This window comes from Podarcis vaucheri (assembly GCF_965113315.1).
Source record: "Podarcis vaucheri genome assembly, chromosome: 2".
Classification (NCBI taxonomy): Eukaryota; Metazoa; Chordata; class Lepidosauria; order Squamata; family Lacertidae; genus Podarcis; species Podarcis vaucheri.
In genome coordinates this window covers 45,465,483-45,486,598 of record NC_138760.1, presented here as the reverse complement: position 1 = coordinate 45,486,598, position 21,116 = coordinate 45,465,483, and the positions used below count along the sequence as shown (strand labels likewise).

Below are 21,116 nucleotides of genomic sequence, written 5' to 3'. Positions count from 1 at the left end.
AAGTTACTGAAGGGCTAAGTGGGTTAAACAAACAATGTAAGTGCAGGGGTGGATACATGGAAGTGGGAAGAGGTATCTCAGAAACATCCGTGCATATAGGTTGCTAGAGCTTCCGTGTGAAGAGAAAATTGATTTATATACCTATAAGAAGGGGGCAGAAACCTACTTCGTCAGATTTGAAACTTTTCTGCCTAATGCTTTATTTAAATAGTTCTTTGGGTAGCTGCCCCTCCATTTTTGTCACAAAAAATTGCTTCAATTTCTGGCAGAAATGCAACATAAAGAACAGAACAGGGTTGCTGTGGCTTAGTGGTTTTATCTGCTTATTTCTTATATAAAGGTTGACTGGAAAGTAGGTTAAAATTGTATCAATGGAATAATGCCATAACCACCGCCCAGGTGACATTTGGTTGTGAGCAGAGAACTGATGACAGCACCAAAAATGACAGCAATCTATAGCAGCAATAGATGATTATCACACAAGGTTATTTGGAGAACTATGGAATAAACCCTGTAGTTTAGAGAAAAGTCCAAAACATTTTGAAGTCATGTGGAATTGTCTGAGTCAGACCATTGACCCATTCAGCTCAGTGCTGTCTACACGGACTGGAAGAATCTTTTGCATGGGAAGTAAATAATTCCTCTCTCACACAAAACACAGACCTGAGAAGCTGTAGACAGAAGATTTTAAAAGGTTATCTGTTCACTTAAAGGTAAAGGTAAAGGTACGGGAGCTCACCCCGCCGCGGGGATTTGAACCACCGACCATACGATCGGCAAGTCCTAGGCGCTGAGGTTTTACCCACAGCGCCACCCGCGTCCCCATCTGTTCACTTACAAATGAGCAAAAGCATCTCTAGTTAATCACAGAAGAATCCGAAATGTCACAAAGGAGGTCCACCTCAAGGCAACATCAGATGCCATTAAGCAATTAACTCGAGACTAGATCATCTGGGCACATCCCATTGGCAGAAAACAAGAGATGGTAGCTCAACAGGGCCCACCCTATAATTTGCCATAGTAAGATGGCACCTGTCAGGCAGATGTCATGAAAAAGCAGCAAATTGTTGGGTTACTCATTATTGTTGTGTTTTTACTGCTAGAATAGGGAAGAAGCACTGGTAGGTTTTTCATCCAAATAACTTGAGTGACATTGGGTACTAGAATGAATTTGAAGGAATTAACATTTATTGCATGGGACGCGGGTGGCGCTGTGGGTTAAACCACAGAGCCTAGGATTTGCCGATCAGAAGGTCGGCGGTTCGAATCCCCGTGACGGGGTGAGCTCCCATTGTTCGGTCCCTGCTCCTGCCAACCTAGTAGTTCCAAAGCACGTCAAAGATAAATAGGTACCGCTCTGATGGGAAGGTACACAGTGTTTCCGTGCACTGCTATGGTTCTCCAGAAAGAAGCAGCTTAGTCATGCTGGCCACATGACCCAGAAGCTGTATGCTGGCTCCCTCAGCCAATAAAGTGAGATGAGCGCCGCAACCCCAGAGTTGGCCACGACTGGACCTAATAGACAGGGGTCCCTTTACCTTTACCTTAACATTTATTGCAGCATTGGCTAATATGCACCTTATGTGTTGGTGGTGGGAGACTACGTTTACTACTCTGACTCAGACAGAAAAATCTCTTGCACCAGCAATGTCACAATTGCATCCCTCATGCTACCATTTTGAGGCAACACTAGCCAGTCACCAGGAAACACACAGGCATCAGCTGTATATTTTTGTGACTCACTTTCCTATGATGTGACTATAGTGTTCATAGTGGGAAGTGGGGGGGGGGGGGAGAGAGAGAGAGAAACAGTACTCAACAATCAGAGAAAACCCCAGAAGGAAATACTGCCATACAACAGTCAGGTTTCCTTGGTGGCAGCAATGGTGAAAAAATCTTTGACTCTCTTAGTTCTGTGGATTTGACTAACTCTTCCACAAGCTGCAAAGTTATGGGACATTAGTTCTCTCATGCTCATAAACTGTTTATTGTGCTTCCATGGAGGCCCATCAAATGGTTGCTTCATCAAAAGTGATCCTACCAGCTTTCCATACTTCTGTATTTTATAAATACAGCAATTGCTCCCACATAAACCACCTTCAAGGGGAAGCACCGAATTCTGTGCTGGGAAGTGTCTGTTGCAGTTTCCCAATCTGGACTATGACTTCACATCCCCCTTTGGCTCCAGCCTCTTCCAATAACAGCCTCCACTGTACCAGGCAGGTGAGGACCCATGTATTTATTAAGAAGCCAAGACTGTTAAGACTAGTCTATGGAATGTCAAAATGGCCAGTTTGGGATTAATGCATCAAAGTGCATACTTATTAGGGCAATCTTACCCACCAGAGCAGCCAACCTCTGCAGAAATCAGTGCTTGCAGTCCGTGGCAATCCATGATATGTTGACTCACTAGAAGAGGTTCCTTCTGGAAGACAGAGACCTGGACACTGGCATCCATGCCTTAGTGATTTCCCATGTAGATTATTGTAATGTGCTGTACATGGGAATGCCTTTTATGATGGTTCAGAAATTCCATCTAGTACTGAACGCCATTACCTAACCACTGTTGAATGCTTGTTGTGCGATCACATAACTCCTATTTGAAGACATATGCAGGTATTAAAAGGTTTCTTTCCCCATGTCCAATGCAAGGTACTTGGTTTTAACATTACAGTGCCTTAAGTGGTCTAGGTCCACATTATCTAAGAGTCTTCTCCTATAATACTTTCCATCAAGCATGTGTATCTACAGATTCAGCTCTTATCCGGGTTCTATCTTTTCTGGATGCTATCTTCTGCTAGACTCAGGCATCTCCTAGAACAGTCAGCATTATTCTCTGTACAAATAGACAGGAGGGAAGTGTGTTTGTTTGTGTATGGAATGGAAGAAGGGTGGGCTGGGGGAATCCAACAGCATCAACCAAATGATAATTTAACATTTTGCCCATTCAGTTCCTCTTTTTCTCCCCACTTCTGCTTTTCATTTCCAGTGCACCAACTCTGCTGACAACAAAGTTCACTTTCTCAATTGGTTTCAAACAAACATTCTCCATTCATAACTATGTGCAGCCCAAGTCCCAGATTAAGTTCTGCTGTACAAGCATCATGTGTTCTGTGGCAGATTTGACTTCTTTTCATTCTGCAGCACTTCAAGGGAAGGGAACCTAAAAAGAAACTGAATTATGAGTGCCCAGTCTCAATATATGGAAAAGAGGCTGGTTGATTAAGCACCAATACAAGTTCCAAAACCTATAGCTGGATTTGGGGGAACAGGAAAGTATGAAGAAATGTGTTTAATAATTTACTGTCATAATCTGAAAGTTGTTGGGTGGAAAGGCAGCACACCAGCAATCACAAAATCACCATTACCCATTAACTCAACACAGAAGACTCAAACAGAGTGATCAACTCCTTAGACATTCCCATCTCTGGCTACTGGTCATAACATCTGGAGGGGATCCTGGGTTGTATTCAATCCATTAATTTCAATGGGGCTACTCTGAGTAAAGGTTAGGTATTTACAACCCCATGTTGGCTATTCCCAAAACAAAATCTTCTGAGCTATTGCCTTATCTATGCTTTTACTGTATTTCCAATTACAATTTGTTTCATTTATGCTTATATCTGTTCTTAGCACACATGCTAAGAGCTTGCACGAAAGTAATGCAGATGTGTTTCAGTAAGAATACTTGACTACCATTTGACCAACATGTCACCAGTCGGTTGACCTTTCTCACCTTGTCAAGTGTTTGACTCTACTGCACAGATTATTGCAGAATAAATTAATACAACCTATAGGTGGAGGTAGGGTAAGTGCTACAAGAGTTCCCCATTTTAGATCCATGAAGTGTTGGAAGGTATGACATCTCAGAAATCCACAATTGCACAAGGCATGCAAAACTGACACATACATGAACTATGTGGAAATGACTCTTTCTTGTGTAGTACATGTTCATCTTCCGTCGGATAGAGGAAAGCACAGACGTACAGAAGCAGCTCACAAACTCTGAGAGATTCTGTACACAGTGCTTTTAATCATTTTTGCACCTGGACAGCCCAGATTTTGTACCAAATGCAGCTAGATTCTACAACTTGTTTAAGTAAGGCAATTCTTTACTGAAGGGTGGTATATAAATAAATATGTCATTTTGTTTCTGTTAATGTTCTGCTGAACTCTTGGCTCAAAACTTTTAAGAACAACTGAGTGTATGTAAAATACACACACACACACACACACACACACACACACACGACATTACCGGTCTCCCTCCTTATGAACCAGCCAAGACTGCATGCACCAAATTCTACATGCTGCACTTCTGTATCACAGAGCACATTCAGCATCACGGTGATGAAGTGTAAAGATTTTACTGACTTCAATATCATAGTGTAAAGAAGCAGAGCTTAGCAATTAATCTGTTACTGGAGAAGATCCAGACATTCTCCCTCCAAAAAGCACACCTGTCATTCTATTGCTGTGAGAGATCACACCATCATTACAGGGGGAAAACCTCAGTGCTTTGTTACAGAAAAACACAATTTCCCTTCCTTTTTTATATCACTATCGCCAAATGTTGCAGTTGTGCAAATGGCATGAACACATACTGTCTTTAGGGAAAATGCGGACCCAACTCTTCCCACCTCCACATCGCAGTGGTGATAAGATGCCATGAACACCCCCCAGCTTCAGCAGCCTTGGAAATGTTTCTAGAGGGGCACAAGCTCCCATCCTAGGTGCTCCAAAGCCACAATCACCTACCTTTGAGGATTATCTGGCACTATTCTAGGATACAGGAGATGTGTGTGGCCACATCCTTAACAGCAGCCACTAGAGACACTTCAGAGGCCTGCACCCCAAGGCAGAAGTGGAAACTGGTTTGCAGAAAGAGTAGAAGCAGAAGTAGTCAAAGGGAGGGGACCAGAAAGAGTGAGAATATTACACAGATTGAGCTTTTAGATATATTCATCCAACATGGAATTTCCAGGTTGCTTCTTATTTTTCAATGTTGCTAAAAATGCTTTTCAGCTGTAGAGGCTGTAAAGCTAATACACACACAGGCACACACATGACCCTGCGGGGAGCATGACAAATATGCTGGAGGCCTAAGTGCAGCTAATCCATAGAACCTATGAAGCACAGTCATTGTTATGCCACAGCCCCATTCCCTGCACCTGCCTGTGGAGACATTTAGTCATCATCACAAAGGCCGGTTCTTAATTCCAGGAGCAACCATGCTACCGTTGGTTCCACGATCGGATACACTGGTGGCTTTATTGCCAATAGAAGCATCTGGAGACCCAACATTTAGGAGCGTGTGTAGGAGAAAGGAAGTGAGGCTGTTGTCATAAACGAAAGGAGTCTCTCGCTTCTCCAACATTCTTTAAAGCAGCCATAACAGAGAGTACCACGAGGGTTACCATGAAGAAGACAGTTCCCCATAAGGTAGGGTTACTCAAGGTTAAGGGTTTGATGTCATGTGAATAGTTTCTTATGTCTTGCTATTAACAGACTAAGCCTGCTTCCAGACAGGGGACTCCTAATGCTACCCAGACATCCATTCCTCTGCTGTGATCTGCAAGTGGAATTGCAGTTGACTCTCCACGCTCTCAGGAGTGTCAAACTTTTTCTGTGTATGCTTCCCATACCAGTGGCCACACCCTGGCTGCTGTGGACAAGGCCATTTGCAGTTTAGAGAACACTCACTATAACCCTGGTGGTGGTGGCTGTCATTTTATGAGCTTGTTTTTCTTGTAAATAAATATTTTAATAATGACCACCAACACACTTTTCTGGCTTTTGTAAATGAAAGAGGTTTAGGGTTGCTATAACCATACCGCTATGATGCTACAGTCTTATGACACATACTATAATAATGCTGTAGCAGGGCAGAGGGCATGGACACCTGTAGAGGAGGTGGGCTGAGGCGAAGGAAATGGGTGGGAGAGGACGAGGCAGCCAGATCAACTGTCTCACCTCGTTTCATGGGCTGTCTGGCCCTGTGCTATATATAGTATGATGGTGTTAGAGTGCTATGCCTCTCTTAATAATAATAATACAGTGGTACAAAACTCCATGGACAAAGACAACAGGCATATAAAAGTTATGACACTGGAAGATGAGCCCCTCAGGTCGGAAGGTGTCCAACATGCTACTGGGGAAGAGCGGAGGACAAGTACAAGTAGATCCAGAGCTGATGAAGCGGCTGGGCCAAAGCCGAAAGGACGCTCAGTTGTGGATATGCATGGAAGCGAAAGGAAAGTCCAATGCTGTAAAGAAAAATATTGCATAGGAACCTGGAATGTAAGAACCATGAACCTGGGTAAGTTGGATGTGGTCAAAAATGAGATGGCAAGAATAAATATTGACATCCTGGGCATCAGTGAGCTAAAATGGACGGGAATGGGCGAATTCAGTTCGGATGACTACCATATCTACTACTGTGGGCAAGAAACCCGTAAGAGAAATGGAGTGGCCCTCATAGTCAACAAAAGAGTGGCGAAAGCTGTACTGGGATGCAGTCTCAAAAATGATAGAATGATCTCGATACGAATCCAAGGCAGACCTTTTAACATCAAAGTAATCCAAGTTTATGCACCAACTACTGGTGCTGAAGAAACTGAAATTGACCAGTTCTATGAAGACTTACAAAACCTTATCGAAGTGACACCAAAGAAGGATGTTCTGCTCATTATAGGGGATTGGAATGCTAAAGTAGGGAATCAAGAGATAAAAGGAACAACTGGCAAGTTTGGCCTTAGAGATCAAAACGAAGCAGGGCAAAGGCTAATAGAGTTCTGTCAAGAGAACAAGCTGGTCATCACAAACACGCTTTTCCAACAACACAAGAGACGACTCTACACATGGACATCCCCAGATGGGCAACATCGAAATCAGATTGATTATATTCTCTGCAGCCAAAGATGGAGAAGCTCTATACAGTCAGCAAAAACAAGACCTGGAGCTGACTGTGGCTCAGATCATCAGCTCCTTATAGCAAAATTCAAGCTTAAACTGAAGAAAGTAGGAAAAACCACTGGACAGGTAAGATACAATCTAAACCAAATCCCTTATGAATACACAGTGGAAGTGAGGAACAGGTTTAAGGATTTAGATTTGCTGGACAGAGTGCCTGAAGAACTATGGATGGAGGCTCGCAACATTATACAGGAGGCAGCAACTAAAACCATCCCAATGAAAAAGAAATGTAAGAAAGCAAAGTGGCTGTCCAACGAGGCCTTACAAATAGCGGAGGAGAGAAGGCAAGCAAAATGCGAGGGAGATAGTGAAAGATACAGGAAATTGAATGCAGATTTCCAAAGAACAGCAAGGAGAGACAAGAAGGCCTTCTTAAACGAGCAATGCAAAGAAATAGAGGAAAGCAACAGAATGGGAAGAACCAGAGATCTGTTCAAGAAAATCGGAAATATGAAAGGAACATTTCGTACAAAGATTACCATAATAAAGGACAAAAGTGGTAAAGATCTAACTGAAGCAGAAGACATCAAGAAGAGGTGGCAAGAATACACAGAGGAATTATACCAGAAAGATATGGATGTCTCATACACCCCAGGTAGTGTGGTTGCTGACCTTGAGCCAGACATCCTGGAGAGTGAAGTCAAATGGGCCTTAGAAAGCACTGCAAATAACAAGGCCAGTGGAAGTGATGGTATTCCAGCTGAACTGTTTAAAATTTTAAAAGATGATGCTGTTAAGGTGCTACACTCAATATGCCAGCAAGTTTGGAAAACTCAGCAGTGGCCAGAGGATTGGAGAAGATCAGTCTACATTCCAATCCCAAAGGAAGGCAGTGCCAAAGAATGCTCCAACTACCGCACAATTTCACTCATTTCACATGCTAGCAAGGTTATGCTTAAAATTCTACAAGGAAGGCTCAAGCAGTATGTGGACCGAGAACTCCCAGAAGTGCAAGCTGGATTTAGAAGAGGCAGAGGAACCAGAGACCAAATTGCAAACATGCGCTGGATTATGGAGAAAGCCAGAGAGTTCCAGAAAGACATCTACTTCTGCTTCATTGACTATGCAAAAGCCTTTGACTGTGTTGACCACAGCAAACTATGGCAAGTTCTTAAAGAAATGGGAGTGCCTGATCACCTCATCTGTCTCCTGCGAAATCTCTATGTGGGACAAGAAGCTACAGTTAGAACTGGATATGGAACAACTGATTGGTTCCAAATTGGGAAAGGAGTACGGCAAGGCTGTATATTGTCTCCCTGCTTATTTAACTTATATGCAGAATTCATCATGCGAAAGGCTGGGCTGGATGAATCCCAAGCCGGAATTAAGATTGCCGGAAGAAATATCAACAACCTCAGATATGCAGATGACACAACCTTGATGGCAGAAAGTGAAGAGGAATTAAAGAACCTTTTAATGAGGGTGAAAGAGGAGAACGCAAAATATGGTCTGAAGCTCAACATCAAAAAAACGAAGATCATGGCCACTGGGCCCATCACCTCCTGGCAAATAGATGGGGAAGAAATGGAGGCAGTGAGAGATTTTACTTTCTTGGGCTCCATGATCAGTGCAGATGGTGACAGCAGTCACGAAATTAAAAGACGCCTGCTCCTTGGGAGAAAGGCGATGGCAAACCTAGACAACATCTTAAAAAGCAGAGACATCACCTTGCCAACAAAGGTCCGTATAGTAAAAGCCATGGTTTTCCCAGTAGTGATGTATGGAAGTGAGAGCTGGACCATAAAGAAGGCTGATCGCCGAAGAATTGATGCTTTTGAATTATGGTGCTGGAGGAGACTCTTGAGAGTCCCATGGACTGCAAGAAGATCAAACCTCTCCATTCTGAAGGAAATCAGCCCTGAGTGCTCACTGGAAGGACAGATCGTGAAGCTGAGGCTCCAATACTTTGGCCACCTCATGAGAAGAGAGGACTCCCTGGAAAAGACCCTGATGTTGGGAAAGATGGAGGGCACAAGGAGAAGGGGACGACAGAGAATGAGATGGTTGGATGGTGTTCTTGAAGCTACTAGCATGAGTTTGATCAAACTGCGGGAGGCAGTGGAGGACAGAAGTGCCTGGCGTGCTCTGGTCCATGGGGTCACGAAGAGTCGGACACGACTAAACGACTAAACAAAACAAAAAACCTCTAGATACGAACGGGATCCATTCCGGAGCCCCGTTCACATCTAGAGGTAAATGTAACTAGCGATGGCACGTCTGCACACACGTGTAGCTTTTCACCGCTTCTGTGCATGACGTCATTTTGAGCATCTGCACATGTGCAAGCGGTGAAACCCGGAAGTAATGTGCTCCGTTACTTCCGAATTGCTGCGAACGAAACTCGAACGCGCTCAACTCGAAGCGTCTTCAACCCGAGGTATGACTGTAATAATAAAAGTTATAGTCAAAGATGGAAGGCACCTACACCATCAGAGATCATACTTCTCTTCCATTTTTTCTGGGTGGGGAAAGTCAGACTTTTTGTGGTTTGACAAAATGGGGAGGAGCCACAGAGAAAATGTAGGATGGCATCATAGGAGAACGGCATTGTGTGGATGTAAGTGAATGAAGCAAAACTATTCTACCCTGGAGTAGAAGCAACCCACATTGAATGGCAATATCTCACATCTCTCCCCAAGTATAGATCAAGACCTTCCCAGGAGAACTGAAAGGAGGAAGTAGAATTTTAATTGTTGTTGTCGGGTTATTTTGCTTTATAGTTTGCACCTTTTTATTATGCTGGGAAACTACTTTGGGGCCTTTTGGCGAAAAGCAGTGAATAAGTTCTATTAAAACACTGATTGACTTCAAACCCTTTCATCCCAGGCAGGTAAGGGTGGTGGGGATGGAAAGATGTCTCTTAATGGAAGAAGCAGCATAAAGTAAGAAATTAAGCATATGTGCATAGATAAGGATGACGGAAGCAGATGTGTGGGTATCAGTAAGAGAAACCTTAATTTCTGCACGCAGAAATATGTACTATCACCATGAGCAGTTATAAGCCAGCAAAGTGTGTATTTTTGTTTGTGGTGGGTTGCTATGTCTTTGTGGTTAGATTAAGATCTTGTGTTTATAAGCCAATAGCATGACTTTCTTTGTCTTGCTGGGGGCCACTAGCACCCAGACAATTGCTAAAAGCCTCAGTGCACTGCTCCCAGGATGGTTTTCTTGCATTTGTGTTACCAGCAAAACAAATTGGACAGTACTCATTCTATAAAGCAGCATCAGCTATCCAATGGGTCATGATGGTTGTGCTCATGGAACTTGGAGTGCAACATCATCAGGGATGAGGGGGGCACAAGTTTCACATCTCTGGCCTAAATGAACTTTTAGAGAGGTCTTTAGCAAACATCCCTATATTTTATTTTGCAAACCCATGCTTCCTCCAGACTTTTATTTATAAACCCTTTCTTCGTGACCATAATGTCACAGGATTTCATGTTTTGATGCAGGAAAAAAAATAGGGAACTTCCCCACCCCCAGACCACTGGCAGAATGAAGTAATTTCTCAGTATGCTGAAAGCGTTTCTCAAATCTTTCCCCAAACTGCATGATATATGCAAAAATCCCCTTCACCTCCTGCCTCACATAAAATGTCCAGCTTACATAGCCACTGATGCCCACCCTAAAAAAAAAATTAAGTACATCCCAATGCACAAACACCAGTGATCGTAACTTAAGACAGTATTCCAAGTGCATATATTGCACTTATATTTATATATTTATACTAAGTCTTTAAGATATTAGAAGTTTTTTATTTTAAAAAATCATTTCCTAATGGTCCCTAATGTGGAATTTGTTCATTAACCACACTGGCATTCTCTCATTCCTAGTACCACCTTGCCTCAATTGCAGTCTGCATTCTAGTAGCAGAGCTTCTATTATGGTAGTTTACAACAACTTCTCCCAGCTTTATAGAGTGAGTTGTTATTATTAATTATTATTATTATTATTATTATTATTATTATTATTATTATTATTAACTGAATTTATATACCACCCTATAGCCAGAGGTCTCAGGGCGGTTCACAGAAAAGATCACAACATATAAAATCAGAATAAAAACAACAACCCAATAACCCTCCCTCCAAAAAAGAGCCAAATTTTAAAAGGGTATAGGATGTCCATCAGATCAACCAAAGGCCTAGTTAAAAAAGAACATTTTTGCCTGGCACCTAAAGATGAAGGCGCCAGGCAAACTTCCCTGGGGAGAGCAAATAGGGAGCCACTGCAGAGAAGGCCTGTTCTTGTGTTGCCACCCTCCAGACCTCTCAGGGAGGAGGCACACGAAGGAGGGCCTCAGAAGATGATCTCAGGGTCTGGGTAGGTTCATACAGGAAAAGGCAGTCCTTGAGGTACTGCGTTCCTGAGCAATACTCGGCTAAGGGATATTAGCTGTCAATATGAATAATCAAACAACAACATATAATTGTTCTTTGTTATAGCTACACCATACATTTAAAGCACTCTTATGCCTTTTTAACTGTCAGGCTTCCGCAAGAATCTTGTATACTGACCTTGCAGACATACAATCTGACCTTAAAAGGTAAAGGTACCCCTGCCCGTATGGGCCAGTCGTGTCCGACTCTAGGGTTGCGCGTTCATCTCGCTCAAGAGGCCGTGAGCCGGCGCCATCCGAAGACACTTCCGGGTCACGTGGCCAGCGTGACGAAGCTGCTCTGGCAAGCCAGCACCAGCGCAGCACACGGAAATGCCGTTACCTTCCCGCTATAAAGCGGTACCTATTTATCTACTTGCACTTAAGGGTGCTTTCGAACTGCTAGGTGGGCAGGAGCTGGGACCGAACGACGGGAGCTCACCCCGCCGCAGGGATTCGAACCACTGACCATGCGATCAGCAAGTCCTAGGCACTGAGGTTTTACCCACAGCGCCACCCATACACCCTTAATAATTCCCACAGTTCTCCTGACTGTGAAAGTGGTATAAGAATGCTTTAAATGTACAGTGTGGATGTGACACTTGTATGGAAAAGTTCACATTAAAAAAATATTTAGATCAGAATGATCTCACCTGCATATAATGTGTTGAATCTGATAGCACTGTGGTCACTGTTCCCAATCAGCCAAAGAACACTTGCACATCACTTAAGTCCTGAGCACCGCTTAGGATTAAGTTCAAGGTTGTCTCCCCTCCTGCTCTCTTCCATTGCATTTCTTCACCTCCATTCTTCTATGTTAGTAGCAACCCTACCATTATACCTTCACTGGCTTTACAACTGTTGTCTTGCCTCTTCTAATCAGCATCCACTCCTCTTGGTTCTTGAACTTTGCATGAACCTCTAAGTAGAAAGCCTAAAGTTTGACCTATATAGCTCAACTATTAACCACTATTCTACCTCAAACCTATTGGCTGGCAGGTCATTTCCACAGCTCTGCAAAAGAAGATGAAAGTCCAGCTACTTAAAGATTTAAACATTTCTACCAATGCAAAGGAATGAGTCTGGTCCAGTTCACCATTCTCAACCCTGTGTGAGCAACGCAATTATCAAACATGGGCAAAAACATTGCAGTGTTTTATTACACAGACTGCATCTCATGCCCCCATGTATTAGCAGATACTGTGAGAAGAGAAGTGTGGCAATGGGGATTAGCTAAAGAACTAGATGGGGCTGGCTAGCCACCAGCTCTCCATGTGCTATTGGACTCAGATGATGGAGAGTTATGGTCCAACAACATCTGAAGGGCCACAGCCATTCCTGGTCATAGGAAGCCGTATTATAAGCAGCCAGATCACTGGTCTGTCTAGCTCAGTGCTGGTTTGCAGAAGCTATCTGGGGTTTCAGGCAAAGTTTTTTCACCCAGCTGTAGCTGAACCTTCCAACATTGGATGGACACGAGTTCAGAGGCAGGTTTAGGGAAGGTCAGCCAGTTCGCCCACACTGGTGGTCACTGAGCTGAGAGGGCACCATAGGGGGCACTGCAACAATGACTAACAATTGAAAGCAAAAGGAAGGGGAGCACCAAATTTTGGCACCATTGCACACAACACCACTGAAATTTTTAAGTCCGAAGAGGTGTGGGGGAAAAACTTTCCCCTATCCACTTTCTCTACACCCTGCATAATGTCCGGAAGAAGAAGGTGATCTAGCCTTTTCTCTTTGCAATGAGGCCCCAATTTAGTAGCCCCACAAGATTGCTTTTCATCACTGACTGTGGAAAAAATAGGAGAATATAAGCTGTACAACAGTATCAGGCAGAAGATGTCTTGCAAATAATTTTCCTCTACAGGATGTTGTTCACTGTTGGCTCTTTTGAGGGTGGCAGGACATGAGCATGTGCCCTTGTTTAGTGGCACAAAAAAGACAAAAAATGTTTCTTGCCTCAAGATGTGATTTATATAGTGCACTACTGCATTTTATCATTTTGTAGACCCTGGCAAGGACAACTCTACCATTAGACAGAGCAAGGCAACTGATTTGAAGTAAATAACAACAACAACAACAACAACAACAACAACAACAACAACAACCAGTGAATTGTTACTGGCCCCATCTGCACTATACATTTAAAGCAGTATCGTACCACTTTAATCAGTCAAGGTTTCCCTGCAAATTCCTGGGAACTGTGGTTTATCAGGGGGTTTCCTAAGAACTTTCAGCACCCTTAATGTTTTTATTATGTTTTTATATAGGCTGTAAACTACCCAGAGTGGCTGGGGAAACCCAGCCATATAGGCGGGGTATAAATAATAAAATTATTGTTGTTACTGTTATTATTATTAACAAACTGCACTTCCCATGATTATTTGGTGAAAGCCATGACTATTTAAAATGGTACGCTTCTGCTTTAAATCTATAGTACAGAAGAGGCAATTTTTTTTCATTTCTGCTCTCAGGGAAAGAGGGAGCCAATTGTGGGATATTCTGTCTCAGGTGCCAAAATACCTTTAACAGTTTTGGAGACTCTGAACCTTGATTTTAGGATGTGAGAACATTTGTTGCTTCACCTTAGGTAGGAAAATGTCTTGGGCCAGGGTCTGGTGCCTGGCCAGTGTAAATCCCAGATCTGCTCTCCTATGAATCGATAAACACCAGGAGTACAAGGCAAACTATTGCATCAATACATGTGAACTGTTTTTTAAAAACAGCCAATATGTTTCATGAATGCAGATGGCTAAAAACAATGGAGGAAATAGAAGGAAGTGGCACCTGGAAGGATGCTTGTTTTGTTTACACAGAGTTCCAGATCCAGGATACAATCTAAATAGATATACTATGCTGGTGACTTGGAATAACTCCTCAAGGGAACAGTCAACACCAAGCAAAAACAATGGGAGGCATTTTGAAAAATTTATAACACCGTAACTTGAAAGTCATAATTGACAGTTTACAAAATGAAGATGTGATAGCGCAGAAGAGACAATGTACACAAACCTCTGTAGCAGTGCTCTGGAATTTTTTGCTCCATTGGCTTTTGTTCTTAAATATATAGGACAAGCAGGTGAGTAGAAGACATTCCCAATGTCCAGTGAGTTTCACGGCTCCTTCCCATGAGGTTTCCCCACAGTTAAGTCCCATAGTTAAAGCCCATACGGCCTAGGACCCTCGTACCTACGGGACCGCCTCTCCTGGTATGCCCCACGGAGAAACCTACGGTCTGCAAATAATAACATCCTCAAGGTCCCAGGCCTCAGAGAGGTTAGGCTGGCCTCAACTAGAGCCAGGGCCTTCTCGGCTGCGGCTCCAATCTGGTGGAATGCTCTGTCACAAGAGACTAGGGCCCTGCGGGACCTGACATCTTTCCGCAGGGCCTGCAAGACAGAGTTGTTCCGCCAGGCCTTTGGTCAGGGCGCAGCCTGACTCCCTCCTCTGGCAACCTGCACAGAATTTTGCTTAATTGGTTGCCTTCAATTTGATTTAATTAATTTTTATAATGAAATATTTTTAGATTGTGTAACCATTCTACTGTTTTGATTATTTGATTGTTTATTTGATTATTTGATTGTTGTTAGCCGCCCTGAGCCCGGCTTCGGCTGGGGAGGGCAGGATATAAATAAAATTATTTATTTATTTATTATTATTATTATTATTATTATTATTATTATTATTATTATTATTATTATTATTCTAGTGATGGGCCTGCTCCCAAGTTGCATGCATAAGATGCCTGCTGTATTCAGGCAGCCAGATTCAATTCAAGGGCAGAGACTAGATGGTTCAGGAGTGATGGGAGATAGCTCAGCTTGCAGAGCATGAGACTTTTAATCTAAGGATTGTGAGTTCAAGCCCCACCTTGGACAAAAGATTCCTGCATTGCAGGGGGTTGGACTAGATTATTCTCATGGTCCCTTCCAACTGTATGATTCTGTGATAAAGAGGTAAGGAAGGAGAAATAAACATCCAAAGAGTGAGCAGCCAATTAGATCAATTCCCCCTGCAACACAAAGTCTGCAGACACTTGACACACAAAGTGACTGCAGCATGGAGCATTTAGGGAAGAGGGATCCAACATGAATGTACAGTTTCATGTATGGCTGGGGGAGGAGAGAGAAAGATAAATGGCAGATGAGGCCCAGGAAACCAGGAGGAGACAACTTTGTGTGGAGTGTCAGCATCATGTTAAGATTCTCTTGCTTTAAGACAACTTTTTCTGCTTCATATGGGCAATCGTTTAGCCTGTGCACTCATTTAGGTAAAAATTGTAAGAGGTTTTCCAACACTCACTAGAGCTCAAGGTAGTCAAGAGTAGGACATAAATCAACACACCTCATATGTTCATTCAACTCAACTCTAAAATGAATGAAGCTTTTGTTCCCATGACTGTTCTCAGAAGGGTATGTACGGCTTTGACTCCCTTGAGACTTAAGCCTTTCTTTGGACTTCAAAACTATTTTCATTTAGAGATAGTGGATGTTCGTCCCGCTCCCCCCCCACCCCCACCCCCCGTCCACATTCTTCTTTACTTACAGGGGAAACATATGTATTGCAAAAAGCAAACAAAATTAAGGCTCTAAAAAGCATTTAGAAAATTGACTTCATTCACTGACTTCCAAGGGTATTCTGTACATTTTCTATTTGCTAAACGGGGAGGGGGGACGAGGGGGGAGCAAAACATGTATTTTACCAACAAAGCTTCATAGAGGACACTATAAGAAGGGGTGAAGTGGGGGTGGAGGGGAGAATTGTGCTACCAAAGTAGCAGTTGGCAGCTGGGTTCTTCAGCACCATAATGGCAGTGTAGAAAACTGTCTCATTATGAAAGCAGCGTACCCTCCCGAGTTCTCGTTTCTTAATGAAAGCTCCACTTTTAGCTACTACAGAAACTCACAGCCTCCTCTGTGATACCAAAGCTTCATATAAAGCCACACTGTAATTGAAACTAGTATTGGTTTCTTTTAAAAAAAGGATAGTAGCATCAGTCCATAAGCGCTTGAAATGGCAAACGCCTTAAGTAAGGAAGCCCAAATTCAAAGCTTGACTGTATCGTTTATTTAACCTGATTTTGATTTCGTAGGCCCCTTGCACAAAATTAGTTCTAGGTCAACTCACAAAAAGAAATTGACAACCATAACAATAAAATATGCAACACCAAAAATAAAGAGATACCTGCAAGACATCACCAGCATTAAACCAATTCACACTAAATGTAGCCCGTCACATACCACCAAATCCCTAGGAGTAGGGAAAGTAATGCTTGGGCCAAGCGAGCCTCAGTGAGGAGGAACCTTCAAACTGTAGCATCTGAAACTGTTGTTCAGTGTTTGTTTCTTAAATGCATTTCACTTCTAGTTAATATATATATGCAGCAAAAGCCTGTCCATGTTTACTTGGAAGTAAGTCCTACTGTGTTCAGTGGGACTTACATCCAGAGAAAGAATGCATAGCTTTGTAGCCTCAATGTTGCAAATAGATCTTTGTTGGTGTCACATTCCAAAACTGGACAGATCAGTGGATACAAGATGATCTAGAATAACAGTAATAATAATAAAGTATCCTTGCCATGGCTACATGAAAAGAAGTTTGAAGGCATGACCCTGACTGGTATTTCAAATGAACAATAAAATACAGTATTTAAAGGAGCAAAGCAAGCTATATCTCAGGATAAGAATGTGAACTCCTCAAGAGTTAGGCAGTAAAAACTAGAAGCAAAGTCTTGGGGGGGGATTGCACCCCTCCTGGAATTTAAGGTCAGGTATCTATGTGGTTTACAACCCACCAATGATCATTTGATTATATTTCAAATTAGTCAAACAACTGAGCTGTGGAGGAGGACTGATAAAACAAGATAAGGAGCTGAGGGGAATGGGCAGGCTAGCAGTGGAAGACAATGAATGTGGAATTTAGACAAAGCACTTGTGACCAGAAAACAACACTGCATTTCACAACCTCTTAAGCAAGCTGCGAGAGCAAACCAAGCTCTGGGCACCCAGGAACAGACTGGCTAATGCAATACACATTCAAGAGTGCTTCTGTATTTTTACACCAACCAATTGACTGAATTGGCAAGGCCAATTCCCATATTAATAATTATCGCACTGCAAACAAAAAACCAAACAAAAACAAACAAAAACAAACAAAATAGCACCTTATGGCAAAGTAGGGGCGGGGGGGGGGGACAAATATAAGAAACATAATCAACCTTTCTACAAAGTAAAGAAGTCATTATCTTTTTACCATGCAGATACATTAACAAGTATGCGTTAACATTGAATACCATCTGATTCTTCAAAGGCCACATCATGTTATTTTTTTCAGACATGTCCATCAGCCTGGTAATAAGCAATGTGATTATATACTCCCTCAATAATAAATTGCCAAAGTGAGGTTAGAGTGCAATCCTTAACCCACTTATCTGGAAGTAAACCCAACTACACTGTTAGGAACCAACAGATACACACACCTGGAGTAAGCCCAAGTGACAAACAATGAGTCTCACACCTGAGTGGACATGCATAGGATTGCACTGTTAGTGTCCACCCTGGAAGTCACCACCTGCACCAACTTCCTGAGGCATATAACACAGGTGTGTGGAGAACCTGTATGGCTATTCAGATACTGTTGGACTCCAATTCCAATCCGCCCCAGCCAGCACAGCCAATGGTCAGGCATCCCCTGAGTTGTAGCCCAGTGGCATTTGGTGGGACATCAGTTCCTGGTATAATGGAAAGAGGAAATAACCAGGTGGTCCTTCACCCCAGATGAGAAAGTACACATCCGCACCAATCACAGTTCTAGATGCTGTGTATACATATACATATGAAGCACATTCAAAGAACTTCCCTTCCCAGCAGAAAATAATCTTGGCAATTGTAGTTTGCCACTCACAGAGCTATAATTCCCAACACCCTTAAACTACAGTTCCCAGGATTCTTCAGGGGTGGGTGGGTGTGCTTTAAAAGTCTAGTGTGTACAAAATGCAGAGGATGAAGTAGCCTGAACCTTCCATATTTTTCCTTGCACCTCTACTGACAAATAAATACACATTTGGTTACATTTTAGGGAAGCAATGTATTTAGGATCCCCCCCAAGATATGCCCCAAGTTGATTTTGCAACACATAAGGGGGGGGGGGGAGCTGAGAGCTAGAAGAGGAAATTGAAGGAAGTGCTGAATATAGTTTGCTGGGCTCTCATCAGGGCTGTAATTCTGCAGAGTACAGAAGGGGAAAACTTGGATTCTGGTTTTGGGAATAAGATTCAATTTCTCTAGAATCTTTCTTTTAAAAAGAGCGCGCTTGCAAGTTTCTAGTCCTTACGGACGGAAGGTAAGCTCGCAAAGTTTGCAGCAAACTACCTTCAGAAATCTCAGAAGGGGACATTTCAGTCAGAGGGGAGGGGCTGAAAAAAGAGTTCCGGTAGTTGTGGGGAGGACGCCCTCCGTGCCTTGAATAGCTCCTTCCTCCCTAACCGGAATAAAACGATGCAAAGCAGTAAACACAGCAAAATGGTGCGAAATGTATATTTTAAAAAAATTAAAAAGTTGTTCGTGGGCTCAGTGTGCAAGATTTATCCGTGTCCGCGTTTCTTGAGCTAGAAACTGGATTGAACTGGTGCAGGATTTACACCCTGACCCTGACCCGTTCCCCCTCCCCAACCCGTGAGAAGCATGTCCTCTATTGGGTTCGCAGGGAAGCACCACGAAGCGGGCAAGCAGATCGTCACCGCCCCCCCCCATCCATTCCCCGTTATTCATTTCCAAGAAATGGTACAAGGCAACGCTCACCGGTGAAATTATCCATTTTATATTCCCACCCAACCTCCAAAAAAAAAAATAAAAATCACTCTCTCTCACACACACAAAGTCTGGAGAAGGACCAGGGATGCTGCAAGATTTCCTCACCGAACCGGGGCTCGACTCGATGGCCTCTGCGCTCCCTTCCCAAGGCAGAGGCGGCATCCGTGTGGCCCCGAACCAACAGGACGCGTTTCTGAAACGGAGACGCCTTGCCCAGGCGACCTCAGTCAGGATGAAGCTCCACTGACAGCCGCCCGCCGGGCTTCACAGTCCGCCTCGGAGCCAGCCAAATGCGCCCCCCCCCCGGGCCCCCTCCCAACGAAGCCTGAGACACCGGGACGCGCCCTCCCGCCACTTCGGAGTAGCCGCAAGCTCTCCAAGCCCCAGCTCAGTGCTGCCACGACGACCGACCTGCTCTGGGCGCCTCCTCCCTGCGTCTCGCCCATCCTCGGCGGCAGCCCAGCAGCAGCAGCGGCGGCGCTTCAAGTCCTCGCCATCGCCGTCCCGCCGCCAGCAACACTCCGCAGGCGTCGAGCTCAGCTGAGGGAAGAAGAGGCGCGAAGCGGCCGCCCCGGGCTGGCCCCGCCCCTTCCCTGGGCGGCCAGGTGGCGGGCGGAGGAAGCGAGCCGGGCGCCCTCGGAGCTGCCGGCGGGGCTGAGGCGCGAGGCGTTGTTTGTTGACCGACTCGGTCGCTGTCTCCGCCGCCTTCCCCCAACCAAGTAAACCCGCCCTTTACTTCCTCCTTCCCCGCCGCCGGTTTCAAAATGTCAGAGGGTGAAGTGATGTAGCGCCCGGCCTTCTTCTGAAGAGTCTGAGGCGCGCTTGACTCCGAAGTCAGCCCCGCTGAGTCCTCTGGGGTCGAACTCTCTCCTTGGTCGGTAGCGCTGCAGCCCATAGGTTGGATGAGGCCCTAAGCTACTGGAGGTAATGGCGCCCTTTATATGTCCAGCGGTCCTTTGCCAACAACAAATTGTCGCTGGTTTTTGTGCTGAATATATGCTATGTGGTGATTTATGGACCTAATCGGTATCTAAAGCCATTTGCACATGTTGCCATGCAACCAGTCCATGAGGAAGGTAAAGGGACCACAAACAGGAGTTTGCCACCCAAAATAACAGCCCTGAACTGAATTCTTCCTTTACTGTGAGGGATATAAAGGTAAAGGTAAAGGGATCCCTGACCGTTAAGTCCAGTCGCGGACAACTCTGGAGTTGTGGCGCTCATCTCGCTTTACTGGCCGAGGGAGCCGGCGTACAGCTTCCAGGTCATGTGGCCAGCATGACTAAACCGCTTCTGGCGAACCAGAGCAGCGCAGGGAAATGTCATTTACCTTCCCGCTGGAGTGGTACCTATTGATCTACTTTCACTTTGATGTGCTTTCGAACTGCTAGGTTGGCAGGAGCAGGGACAGAGCAATGGGAGCTCACCCCATCGCGGGGTTTTGAACCGCTGACCTTCTGATCGGCAAGTCCTAGGCTTTGAGGAAGCCAGTGATATTTTAGCAGAGCAGGCGGGGCCCATTACTTACATCACAGCAACCTAAACAACACAAAACACTGTTGGTGTATGTAGGTTTTATTTTATTTGGTTTTTTATCTTTTATTTTGGAAATGTACATCCAGGTTTTTTCCCTTAAACTTTTTGGGGGGCCCCAAGAGAGTGGGGCCCTAAGCTATAGCTTGTTTAGCTTATGCGTAAATCCGGCACTGCTGCAGCCTGAAAACAAATGTCCCTTGACGACACCGGAAAGCATTTGAGCTTTTGGTTTGGTGCCATAAGATTGCACGATGCTCTCTCAGTCGCTACACACTCTACCATTCCCCTCAAAGAATTCTGGGCACTGTAGTTTGCATGCCAGGGGGTTGGACTAGTTGACCCTGCTGGGGGTTCCTTCCAGCTCTACAGTTCTGTGATTCTATGGTGAAGTGTTGCTGGGAACACTTACCCTG

General features: G+C 44.2%; 1 protein-coding gene across 4 annotated transcripts in view; it reads right to left on the bottom strand.

Annotated features, from left to right (window-relative positions):
- Positions 1-19,738, bottom strand: part of PIK3R5 (phosphoinositide-3-kinase regulatory subunit 5) — a 60,525-nt gene extending 40,787 nt beyond the window's left edge. The window contains exon 1 of one of the 4 annotated variants that reach the window (XM_082213825.1): positions 19,579-19,738. The gene's annotated coding sequence lies outside the window, so the exon portion shown is untranslated. Of the gene's footprint in view, positions 1-2,343; positions 2,797-4,758; positions 4,879-19,272; positions 19,291-19,578 lie in introns of those variants that run through there. The other 3 variants (XM_082213828.1, XM_082213826.1, XM_082213827.1) reach the window with 3 other exon arrangements.
- Between the last annotated feature and the right edge of the window lie 1,378 nt (positions 19,739-21,116).